Below are 13,590 nucleotides of genomic sequence, written 5' to 3'. Positions count from 1 at the left end.
GTCTGACTGAGAAGAATATTGTTTGGATTGTATAAATCAGTGTTGTTCAGTTTCATGCCGGTGGTCATAAACGGTTTCCTAAACAACAAAGCAATAATTTTGAAGGTTGGGAAAATGGATTTTGGCTGTATTGATACACATGGGAGATGAATAAAATGAAACATCATTATGCAGTGTTAGAGCTTGCTTTCACTGAGGGAGACATGGTGTGCATTACAGTTTAGAAGTTATGAGATTTTGAAAAGATTATTTAATACAGTTTGAGGGGAGTGGTTAAAAGTTACATGTTCTGGCTGGGTTATATAGAGTGTATGTATGTATACGCATACACATATACACTGATAAGGCACAATATTATGACCACTGACAGGTGAAGTCAATAACACTAATTATCTCTTCACCACAGCAAATGTTAGTGGGTGGGATATATTAGGCCGCAAGTGAACATTTTTACTGAAAGTTGATGTGTTTCAAACAGGAAAAACGAGCAAACGTAAGTATTTGAGCTAGTTTGGCAATAGCCAAATTGTGATGGCTAGATGACTGGGTCAGAGCACCTCCAAAACTGCAGCTCTTGTGGGGTGATACATGGAGGCCCCACCTTGCAACTTACAGGATTTAAAGGATCTGCTAATAACATCTTGGCTAAAATTTGTGGCATGCTGTCAGTTACCTCAGAAAATGAGTCATCCATCAATTTTAAAGGCAAATCAAAAACAGAATTTGACAGATATTCACTTATAGTGAGTCGCTGGAGATATGATCTGTATTTTTACTGTTATTAACCAAGCACTGCTTTTGCAGACTTGACAAAAAATCCTAAATGTGGAACTGAATTAATTGTAAATTAGCAATGTGCCACCCAACTCATGACCTTGCACTGCCTAATATGCATTTGTCACTGAAGGGTAATTAAACTGAAGGGTAATTGTTACATCAGGATAATAAAAAAAAAAAAAAACATTAAAACTACAGTTAGGCTACATTAAAGATTATAATAAAATATGTTATACAATTCTAAACTTTCTTTCATAATAGTGAACAATGCAGTAAAATGGAATTGTTACTATCCTGTATCCTCATGGATAAGACTAAGTTTATTACTATTTAAACTTAAAAGTTCAGAATATGTGAAGAACTGAAGTCATTTCTTCTTTTTAATTAGGAAAGTAAACATGCATGAACTGATTTTATTCTAAAGGTTTAAGGTAATCCTGCGTTTATTTTTTGTGTTCTCATTTGCATGCCAGCAAATATAAATTAGGCTACTTAAGTTATAATCATAATTAATGAATAACCGTATAGGATAAGACATGATTTGAAGAACGATTTGATATTGTGATCGTATGGCGTTGCATGTATTTCTAAGTTTAGATGCAGTTCCTCCTTCAGACCATCAGATGTCATTATTGTCTCCTTCATAGCGCAACTATATGCGGTTTATCACGTTCCTCTCAGAAATAGCTTTTTATAGCAGATTATTATTGTCTTAATTTGAACAGTTAATTCCTGTAAACCGGACTTCTTTATCTGAAATGTTTTGCTTAAATTGTGCTTATGCAATAATTCCTAAAAATAAACTAGTTTGAAATTGTGCCTAAGGCAAATGTAAATGTTTTCAAATACATTCTGGGGCCAGTGTGGATGTGTCTACTTTAGATATCTCATAATAAATTAATGAAGAAAGGCCCCGAAAGTGAACACTAATGGCTTCGATCAAGTTGGATACATTTACTGAACCATGCCAGCTGAGACCTTGCTGTCTCGCACAGTGGGAGCTGGTATGACCAGCAAAAACACAGGAAGGGTCGGATGTAGCTTTACTGTACCTGAAGACAGCTTCTTCCTTTTGGTATGAAAAATAAACCGGTTGTGGTAAAACTGAAGGTATGTTTAATATTAGGGCAAGAGTTGAAAAAATAGTGAGAGTCTCCATGAAATCCAAATCGACAAATCTTATGTTTTATGGAATATTGAATTGTGTATTTATCCGTGCACAACATTATTTTATTTACTTATTTATTTCGATGTGCCCTTGTAATCTTTAAAGGCACAATATGTAAGATTTTCAATTAAAATATAAAAAAAACACTAGAACAATTTGTTGACATGTAGCCTTACATTATCAGCCTAATACATTATCCCAAATGTTTCCAACAATGTTTATATCAAGAGAAATAAACTATTTTATTTAGGACACGGACCATGTCTGCGAGATGCCTATGACATCATACCCGTTACCCTCGATTTACGGAAACCATGGAAACACGCTTTAATGTGATGTGTTTTTATTAGACAGGTAAGCAACTCTTTGGATACACTGATCGATAGAAACCGTATTAGTTCCATACATAGACAGTAAAAGAAATGGACAGAGCTATCCCATTGACTTCAACGGCGGAAAGTGATGTCAGTAAAGGAGCACTCACTTCCTGATGGCTGAGCGAACTGCGCAGGCTCAGACTGAGCTTGACGACGTAGATGTGACGTGAGCAACCTGTCTGACAGTTCTAGGTCTTCTAGTAGTTGTGGAAAGTGAATTCTGAATCACGTTGTTTAAATATTTTCTCCCGTTGCTTTTGGCTCACTATGGGCTTCTCCCCATTCTTCCCTCTTGACTTTATCAGACTTTTGTCTCCACGTACCCCCGACTGTCTCATAGACAGTAAAAGATTGCCTGCGAGCGTCTCCTCATACGGTAACTGTGCGACAGAGTCGCATTGGTTATGAAGCAATCGTTAGCCTATTTTTACAAAAACAGCTTCTGCGGGGCGATAGTGTAAGATACAATAACGGAGCCTTGTATGCATTGTCGTGTTTCTTTAGAAATAAAAAATGGACAAATGGCGTCTTTAAACGCCTCAGATGTAAAGTTATTCACTGTCAAAGTGACTCAAAAATGAATGGGAGTCAATGGGATGCTAACAGCAGGTGATGGCTTGGTTAGCAATGGCAGCCCCATGGGGTGGAACGCTTTCCGAGCGCTAGATAACCCCCTTGGTTCCGTACCCTGATTCCCTAAAGGGAACAGAGCCGTACATCAAACTACATGACAGACTGAAAGCTTTAATTCATTGTTACATAACTTAATACAGTCTTATTGTTTAAATCTTGTTTTCTTGATTCACAGCAGGTACCATCTTTTACTATGCCTAATATCGTTCTAGTTTACTACAGAGTGCAAGTGTCTCATAGCCTTGTATACAGACTTTTATTAGCATACCATAACTTTCAACACTCAAATGTATCTAATATGATAAAACAGTGCTCCATTACGATTGGTTGACCTCATGTGAGTGACACATTCTCTTGGCCCTACACCAACCTCATCGGAGAGGAGTCACTTCAGGGCAGGGGAAGTTTTACTTAAAGTGACAGTATGTAATTTCGCAAAACTTACCAAAATAACGTAGCCTGACGTGGTCATACTCAATTCTAGTCAGAATATGAGTCTGAAACTGCTCCATTGGGCTGTGATTATGGGGCGTGTTTCAACCGAACCAGGAAAGACATCAATTGGATAGAGCTACAACTAATCAGAGCAACGAAGCGACGCATTGTCAAATGTCAACAGAGCTCAACTGCACTGTGTTGCCAAGTCCGTTTTTTTTTCTTTCTTTTTTCGCGGGTTGTTTTCTATATCAGCGGGTTGAAGCGACTATTATGTGATATATAGACCCATGAGTGTGAATTTTAGCAGGCAACCTTGCCAAAATAACACACATTTTACCCCCCAAACGCCATTTTTCCCCCAGAGAACCCCCCGAGAAGCTATTGTTTTTAGAGATAGTAGTTGGCGGGTTTTGTTGTAAAAACTTGGCAACCCTGTCTGCACGCGCGCTGAAATCAGGCTGGAATACACAATCTTTGCCGGTGTTGTAAAAAATAATTTAATGATACACAGAGTACTTACCCAACATGATCATCATTTCTGAGAGAAATTGTGAAGGTGAAATATAATCAAACAAATATAATCCAAGCCCCTTTGATGACGTGCATGATTACGTTACTGTTGATCATCTGTCCATCATCGTCTAAAGCCCGCCCTGATGATTTCATTGGTCCGAACAGTTTCTGTTCGGAGATAATTACTCCTCTATTGAGCAATGCCAGACCGAACTGCCCAACCTAAAAAAAATTGTGGGCGGGGAAGTTCAGCCGGCATCCAGGCTAAAAATAACGCCTTTTTTTCGTGGAGGTGCTTTTATTATGCTGTAAGCAACCGCTTTTGCTTCGTCCGCTCATGGGGTAGGCCTAGCCTATGTGGTGTAACGGAGCACTGTTTTATCATATTAGATACATTTGAGTGTTGAAAGTTATGGTAGGCTAATACAAGTCTGTAAAAAAAAAAAAAAAAAGATTAATATAAACCTCATGTTTAATTCTTGCATCAAATATCATCAGTGGTTGTATATCAAGAGCAGGGACAGTTTTTATGCATTTTATTTCATGATTTCACCGGAACAAATAGAAATAGCCTCCCCGTCCACAATAAGTTTTCCAAAAGTTTCTCATCTAAGACACATCAGTAAACGCCAAATTCAACTTACTGCGCATGCGTAAAAGCTCTGAGATGACACAGACATCGTAGTTATCACACAATTTTTCTGAGAGAATTTTATTTAGCAAAATATCTCACCATTCACTGATATGTCCAGGTTGCTCTCAGTCAACCATTATTAAGTTTGGTCTAAAACACAACTCAAATGCAAACTAATTGCATGTCATCCTTGCAGGACTGTGATAAAGTGAGCAAAATAATGTATTTTAGCAACTGCGTGAAAATGAATACATAACTGGCACAATAGCAGTATAAAGATATGTATTTATTTGTGCAAATGCCTCACATGACTAAACATGCGTCATTTTCAAATATTTCCGTCACCACACAACGACGCGAAAACATTTATTTCAAATTTATCGGCTTTGGAGAGCGTTTAAAAAAAAAACTACGCTTTCGTTGACGTAAAACGCCCTCTCCCAGTGGACGGAAGGCCAAAACGGAGAAAAAAAAGATGCGTTTTCAAATGCATTTTAAGCTGTGTTTTTGACATGCAGGCCTCATATAAATCAGATGCAAGAAAGAAAAGACTATTCGCAACTTCTGTTTCATGTCGACTTGACAGCTGATACTGACATTCAGGCTATTTAAGTATTTGACACTTTACTCTTATCACTTGTTTAGCTTACAGGCAGTCAAGCAATTCTTATTTTAATCTTCAATCCTCCGCTGTCAGTAGCGAGATGCTTGTCACTGCTGCAAGGAACTTTTCAACAGATGGTGATAAACCTGTTAGCACTTTATTTCACACATTTCCAACGCCCACCCTTCCTTTTTATCCCCTGAGCTCATAACTATTTTAAGCTCCCTATAGATTCCCAAAACAACAGGAACATGATGAAGAAAATTTGAGCTGGTGAAATAGCAATAGGTCTAATCCTAATTCATTTAAAAAATAAATAAATATGACTGCACGATGATTATCAAATCAAAGGCTGTGATTTAATTAACCCTTGCTCATGAATTATGATACCTCAGTCAGGATTTCCCCCCTGTGTTTTTATTGCTCTTAGGGCATGAAAAACAAGATTTGAAATGTATTTTAACAAAGGCCTTCTAAAGCGAAGTGGCACGTTAGTGTACAAAAAAATATCCATATTTAAAACTTTATAGACTAAAATAACTAGCTTCCGGCGGTCAGCTGCGGTACGCACGCGAAAGAGTAAAAAGTTATGGTGAAAGAGTAACCCTTGATCTTGACGCATGCATATTGATGAACTAAACCTTTAACATAGCCTGACGTGGTCATACTCAATTCTAGTCAGAATATGAGTCTGAAACTGCTCCATTGGGCTGTGATTATGGGGTGTTTCAACCGAACCAGGAAAGACATCAATTGGATAGACCTACAACCAATCAGAGCAACGAAGCGACGCATTGTCAAATGTCAACATACTTCAACTGCACTGAGTTGCCAAGTCTGCGTTTTTTTCCCAGCGGGTTGTTTTCTATGTCCGCGGGTTGAAGCGTCTATTGTGTGATATACCCATGAGTGCGAATAGCAACCTTTTAGCAGGCAACCTTGCCAAAATAACACACATTTTAACCCCCCAAACGGCATTTTTCCCCCAGAGAACCCCCCGAGAAGCTGTTGTTTAGGGCTAGTAGTTGGCGGGTTTTGTTGTAAAAACTTGGCAACCCTGTCTGCACGCGTGCTGGTATCAGGCTGGAATACACAATCTTTGCCGGTGTTGTAAAAAAAAAATATATATTTAATGATACACAGAGTACTTACCCAACATGATCATCATTTCTGAGAGATATTGTGAAGGTGAATGCATATACAAACAAGCTCTCCGTTTAGGTTTCGAAAAAATATAATCCAAACCCCTTTGATGACGTGCATGATTACGTTACTGTTGATCATCTGTCCGTCATCGTCTAAAGCCCGCCCTGATGATTTCATTGGTCCGAACAGTTTCTGTTCGGGGATAATTACTCCTCTATGGAGCAATGCCAGACCGAACTGCCCGACCTAAAAAATGTGTGGGCGGGGCTAAGTTCAGCCGGCATCCAGGCTACCTTTAACATAATCCAGTAATAAAACAGCAATATTGTGTATATTTAACAAACAATGAGTAAAATTACATAAAATCATGTAAAGCCTATAAAATATACAAAATATATAAATGTGACATATTGCAAACGCAACTGAACTTCATACAAATTGAACTACATATCTTTGATATCAAAACATGAGGACGCGATTCCATCAAAGATCTCTACAACCTGTTAAGGTACAACTGTCGAAACCCAAACCCAAGATGCTCCCTCCAGTGTACCAGAGTATGTCGATTTACCCTTACTAGCTGATCATTCTGATTTTGTTCAAGATAGACACGTTTCTATAGCTCTCCAATGAGAAAACCTAGCGATCAGGTGTTTTCAATCTCATCTGAAATTTGCAGTGTTGGGGGTAATGCATTAAAAGTAACATGCGGAACACAATCAGATTATGTTTTAATGTAAGGAGTAAAATAATGGATTACAAAAAAAAACAAAAAACAGGCATTATGTAATCATATTACTTTTGGGGGGTGAAATGCTGTTTCATGCATACTGAGCTTTTTACACTGTTAAAGACTTGGATTCCCATCCTAAACATAGACAAAGTTTCAAAAACTAATGTTGGACTTTGATGGAGTATTTCTGTGTCAAAATTACTCCTTCCGGTTTCTCACAAGTTTCGGAGAGTTTTTTTCGGGTATAGGTTAGCTCGACGTGAACAGAGCGGAAGGTCCGCTGCATTTGAACCGTTTTGAACGCAGAAATGACGGTAAGCTTCACAACATCGCTTCATTTGCGTCGCAAAGTGGATCTCCACGGTCACTGCTGTCACAGGACTTCACCAAATCATACCAAAGAAGTGTGTTTTTGACGGAGCGGTCCCAGCGATAAAGGTTCCGTCCTGCTTTGGAAGCAGTCGGTGAGTAAAACTGCTTCAAATGTCTGTGCTGTTGGCTATCGTCACGTGAGTAAACATCAGTAAACGACACGATCGCGTGCTTCGTCATTCAAATGCGCTAACGGTTACTCCATTGTTGTTCTCTGTATAACGTTACACTAGTCCGACGTGCAAAAACGTTTTGCTTGCTACCGCTAAGGTTTAGTCGCATACAATAGTCCATAAACCGAATCATGTCCTCATAAACTGCGAGTAAATACACACAAATGTTGACAGGTCAGTAAATACAGTACATACCACAGAGACGGACGTCCTGCTGCTGCTGTTTCTCCTGTTCAATTTATTTCAGCCTCCGAATCTGATTCTGGATCATATATCTATTAGCTGAGATCGTCAAGGGTTTCTCCACGCTTGAAGACGTCACCGCTTTGTGCGCATTCGTCATTCTTTAGCTAAAACATAAACAAAACAAAACATAATGCAAAATCCTGGCCTGGTCCTCTCTCGTCCTTCACTGTCGTGGCTCCTCCTTTTATGCGTCCGAGCTCCTCCGTGAGACACGAGACCGGTGCGGCGCACAGCTGGCGCTCATCATCACTCAGCCCACCAGCGAAATCACTTTGAAAATAGCGGAAGAAAAGCAAAAACGTAGGTATCATTACATAACTTAATGTCTAATGTTAAAGCTTGTATTTACGTCTGTGCTCATTAGAAGCAAGACTAGCCGACATCTTGGAAGTGACATCAAATGATTCATCTCGCTGAGGTCAGGGTTGATCGTAACCCAAGTTTAGAAGTCGAATATCCTACTTTGATTGGTGTTTCAGACGTTATTTCCAAGAAGGGGGTTGGAAAAATTCTAAGTGTCATCCGTCTGGAATGCAGCATTAATACCACTTCAAAGTGGGCGGGATTATAGACTGATCGCTATAGTTGCGTCACCTCTAGTGCCATGACATCACCATTAAGGCGACACAAACAAACGTGTCGCAATGGAGCATATCGATGGAACGGTGTTCTTGATTCTCGGCATGTGGATGTTTTTCACTGCAGGTTTGTTTGGTGACTCGTGTCGCAAATCCAATGACGCTGGTAGTGAAGATTCTCTCTGACCAATCAGTGATCAGCAGTGTTTACACACCACATTTTAGTATCAGGGCAGCTCGCTTGGAACCACAACCGAGGTGTTACTATTTAAGCGAGCTGTACCAAACTGTACCACGGAGTGGAAAGCACCATTAAAGAACTACATGGCAGGGTGAATGCAAATGTTTATCAGAACCTCCTTTGGCTCTGATTTTCATGCAAGACCTAAATGACCTTTCAATGAACCCTGTCACACTGCTAAAAGGGTATAGTCACACAAAGCATAGGATTTAGGGTATAGGACTTAAGGTGGTTGTTAAAGGAAGGGCTGTTTGATAAAGTGGAAGGTTGCAGACCTGGATCAGGTTTGCACACACTGCAGGAGGGATTTTGGCCCACTCCTCCAAACAGATCTTCTCTAAATCAGTCAGGTTTCTGGCCTGTCGCTGAGAAACAGAGTTTGAGCTCCCTCCAAAGATTCTCTATTGGGTTTAGGTCTGGCGACTGGCTAGGCCACGCCAGAACCTTGATATGCTTCTTACAGAGCTTTGGGTCATTGTCATGACTCATGTTGGACAATGCCTTGACCCAGCCTTGACCCATCTTCAATGCTCTAACTGAGGGAAGGAGGTTGTTCCCCAAAATCTTGCAATACATGGCCCCGGTCATCCTCTCCTTAATACAGTGCAGTCACCCTGTCCCATGTGCAGAAAAACACCCTCAAAGTATGATGCTACCACCCCCATTCTTCACAGTAGAGATGGTGTTCATGGGATGGTACTCATCATTCTTCTTCCTCCAAACACGTTTAATGGAATTATGGAATTATAGTCCAAAGGAGATTGACACTCATGTTTAGCTTCTTCCATTTTCTAATGATTGCTCCAACAGTGGACCTTTTTTCACCAAGCTGCTTGGCAATTTCCCCGTAGCCCTTTCTAGCCTTGTGGAGGTGTACAATTTTGTCTCTTTAGACAGCTCTTTGGTCTTGGCCATGTTGAATTCTTACTGATTCTATGGAGTGGACAGGTGTCTTTATGCTGCTAACGACCTCAAACAGGTGCATATAATTAAGGATAATAAATGGAGTGGAGGTGGACATTTTAAAGGCAGACTAACAGGTCTTTGAGGGTCAGAATTCTAGCTGATAGACAAATGTTCAAATACTTATTTGCCATATGTGTTCAAGCTATGGCACAAAGTGAGAAAGGCTGACTTGTGGTAAACCTTTGGATTATATATCGAAAAACACAGGACACCTGAAATCAAGCGCAGCTGACATCTGAGGTTTCACACCTCAGGTGGTTGCATCTCATTAGTGGAATGAATTCTGACTGATCCGGCACCATTTTGTCAACTGCTCTCATGAGTTTTCGGTCACGCATATCTTTAGGTAAGTGAAGTTTTAGCATTTCAAAGTCTTTTTAAGGTTATTTTGTGCAGCATTATGTATTTGTTTGAGGAGAGTGTCGAATTATCCTCAGTTGAGTGTATTTACCATTTCAATCCCATGTGTAATGCAGCACACAGTCACCGAACGAGTCATTGATTGATGATTTAAAACTCTGGACTAGTTTTCCTGCGTGCGTCCGTTTTTAACGCGCCTCAACTATCGTACAGTCTGACATTTATGACAGTTTTGGTCTTACAGTGTGACATGGCTTACAGCACTGATTCCTCTTGTACAGCCTGACAAGTAACAATCGTGAAGGATATACTAAATCTGATAGTGTGCACCCGGGTTTAGATTTGTTGCGGCCGCGACATATTGTTACTTTTGTAAACGCGGGTGTGTTGTGGCCATGAGATCTTCTGAGGGGAACGCCATCTTTTTGTTCGCGTCTATGAGCTTAAAGCGATGGTTACTCGCCCTCATGTTGTTCCTAAGGATTTATTGAATGTGTGTTATAGATATTAGTTTTTTTTTTTTTTTTTTTGGTGCAAAAAAATATTTAAAAAATCAATAAATTCAAATCTTAACCTGGCTAGTGATGGATTACATTGTTTTAAAACAAAAAAAAGTGACAATAAATGATGACCGAATTATATTTTTGGTTGAACTATCCCTTTAGTTTAACATTTATTTTAATCATAATTATGCAGACCTAGCTTCCAGGTTGCATTGCTATTTACATTATTTAAATTCAACTTGTTAATGCAGGTGCAGTCAGTTGACACAACGCGAATCCCAGCAACACACTTCCAACACTGATTAGTGTCACAATTCACCAGTGTGAGTGCCCGTGCTCGCCACCAGAAGGCACTTCAATCTGGACTGTCATTCTATCATAAACTACATTACCCATTATCCTTTGCCCGGACTCATTAGCACCTATGATTAGCACTCACTGTTTACACCTGTGTTTTCTTCACCATATATAAGCCTGGTTATCTCTGTCATTCACTGCAATGTCTTGTTTTGTGTACACTGCATTTCTGAGCATTTTCTCTGGTTTCATGTCACTTGGTTTGTTGGATTTCTTGCCTGTTTCCCGGATTACCCGTTTCTCCTGTCATGTTTGCCTTTTTGGACTGTTTGCTTGTGTATGACCCTCTTAATAAATACTGAATTTAGATCTCCTACCTTCTGTGTCAGAGCGGTTGTTTACAATTAGAGACTTTATTTACCTTGTGAAGTTGTTGTTTGTTATCTTTAGCAAGTTACTGTGATCCCCTCCCTTCTACTTTAACTCTCATTGCTTGTTGAGCATAATACACACTTGAAATTTGGTGTAAAATTAAGTCTAGACTCTTTGAATGTTATTTATTTTAATATAAATGGTTTCTGAGTGACTGTAAACATTTGTCAAAAGTAAATTATTGAATACATTTTTGTTGTTGATTTACCATGGAGTTAATAAGACTTTTACATAATGCTCAAAGTTGCATGTGGGCCACATAAGGGCCATTAGATTTTAACAAAACACAGCCATACTAAAATTCCATATAAGGGCCACATACAATTGTATGGTTTGGCTCACGTTTGGTGGAGTTATGGCACTGCTTTGGCTGAGCTGTGGTAAAGAAGAAGTGGGCCAGATCTGGGCCGGCAAACACAAACTAATCTGGGCCACATCTAAGCTGTTTATCTGGGTCAGATCTGGGCCAAAGGAAATTTGCTGACTGGGACAGAACTGGTGAAGCAAACTCAGAAAACACCGGGGCTGAACCGGTCTTGAAGAGCTGAGAGGACCGGACACCCGTAGAGGGAGAGGCAGTGCTATAGAGACGATCACAGCCAGGTACAGGGCCACGAAGGTCTACTTTAAGCAAATGCAGGACTCAAGCAAAACCTAGGCGCAAAGCTGTAACAGACAATCAAGACAACACACACTCACCTAAAGGATTATTAGTAACACCATACTAATAATGTGTATTTCCCGCTTTCGCTTTCAGAACTGCCTTAATTCTACGTGCCATTGATTCACCAAGGTGCTGAAAGCATTCTTTAGAAATGTTGGCCCATATTGATAGGATAGCATCTTGCAGTTGATGGAGATTTGTGGGATGCACATCCAGGGCACGAAGCTCCCGTTCCACCACATCCCAAAGATGCTCTATTGGGTTGAGATCTGGTGACTGTTGGGGCCATTTTAGTACAGTGAACTCATTGTCACATTCAAGAAACCAATTTGAAATGATTCGAGCTTTGTGACATGGAGCATTATCCTGCTGGAAGTAGCCATCAGAGGATGGGTACATGGTGATCATAAAGGGATGGACATGGTCAGAAACAATGCTCAGGTAGGCCGTGGCATTTAAACAATGCCCAATTGGCACTAAGGGGCCTAAAGTGTACCAAGAAAACATCCCCCACACCATTACACAACCACCACCAGCCTGCACAGTGGAAACAAGGCATGATGGATCCATGTTCTCATTCTGTTTATGCCAAATTCTGACATCTGAATGTCTCAACAGAAATCAAGCCTCATCAGACCAGGCAACTGTCCAGTTTTGGTGAGCCTGTGCAAATTGTAGCCTCTTTTTTTTTTCCTATTTGTAGTGGAGATGAGTGGTACCTGGTGGGGTCTTCTGTTGTTGTAGTCCATCCACCTCAAGGTTGTGCGTGTTGTGGCTTCACAAATGCTTTGCTGCATGCCTCGGTTGTAATGAGTGGTTATTTCAGTCAAAGTTGCTCTTCTATCAGCTTGAATCAGTCGGCCCATTCTCCTCTGACCTCTAGCATCAACAAAGCATGTTCGCCTACAGGACTGCTGCATACTGGATGTTTTTCCCTTTTCACATCAATCTTTATAAACCCTAGAAATGGTTGTGTGTGAAAATCCCAGTAACTGAGCAGATTGTGAAATACTCAGACTGGCCCGTCTGGCACCAACAACCATGCCACGCTCAAAATTGCTTAAATCACCTTTCTTTCCCATTCTGACATTCATTTTGGAATTCAGAAGATTGTCTTGACAAGGACCACAACCCTAAATGCATTGAAGCAACTGCCATGTGATTGTTTGATTAGATAATTGCATTAATGAGAAATTTAACAGGTGTTCCTAATAATCCTTTAGGTGAGTGTGTATACATACATACATACATACATACATACATACATACATACATACATACATACATACATACATACATACATACATACACACACACACACACACACACACACACACACACACACTTACTGTATATTATGTAAACAAAAACTAATCGATTTGACAGCCCTAATATTTTTGTACATAAATTCCATGTTTCTAAATGATGAGTAATATAATTACCACAGACACTGAAATGCACGGAAACCCATGATAATGCATCCGTTATTCCATTAAGCTAATGCAACATGATATTTCAAGTTGCCTTGATTGAATTTAAATATACAAAGCTTTCAGGAAGTGACTGGCCTATTGATGGTCTATATTTTTTTTCAAAAGTGTGTTTAACTGTTTGGAAGCAGATCTCCTAGAAGTGGTGAACTCCTCACTTCTCTACGGGACTTTTCCAACCGCCCTTAAAATTGCAATAGTTAAGCCTCTTCTGAAAAAGAGAAATCTAGATAACTCCATACTGA

This window comes from Pseudorasbora parva, chromosome 25, assembly GCF_024679245.1.
Source record: "Pseudorasbora parva isolate DD20220531a chromosome 25, ASM2467924v1, whole genome shotgun sequence".
In the NCBI taxonomy this organism is placed as follows: Eukaryota; Metazoa; Chordata; class Actinopteri; order Cypriniformes; family Gobionidae; genus Pseudorasbora; species Pseudorasbora parva.
This window is presented reverse-complemented; position numbering follows the sequence as displayed.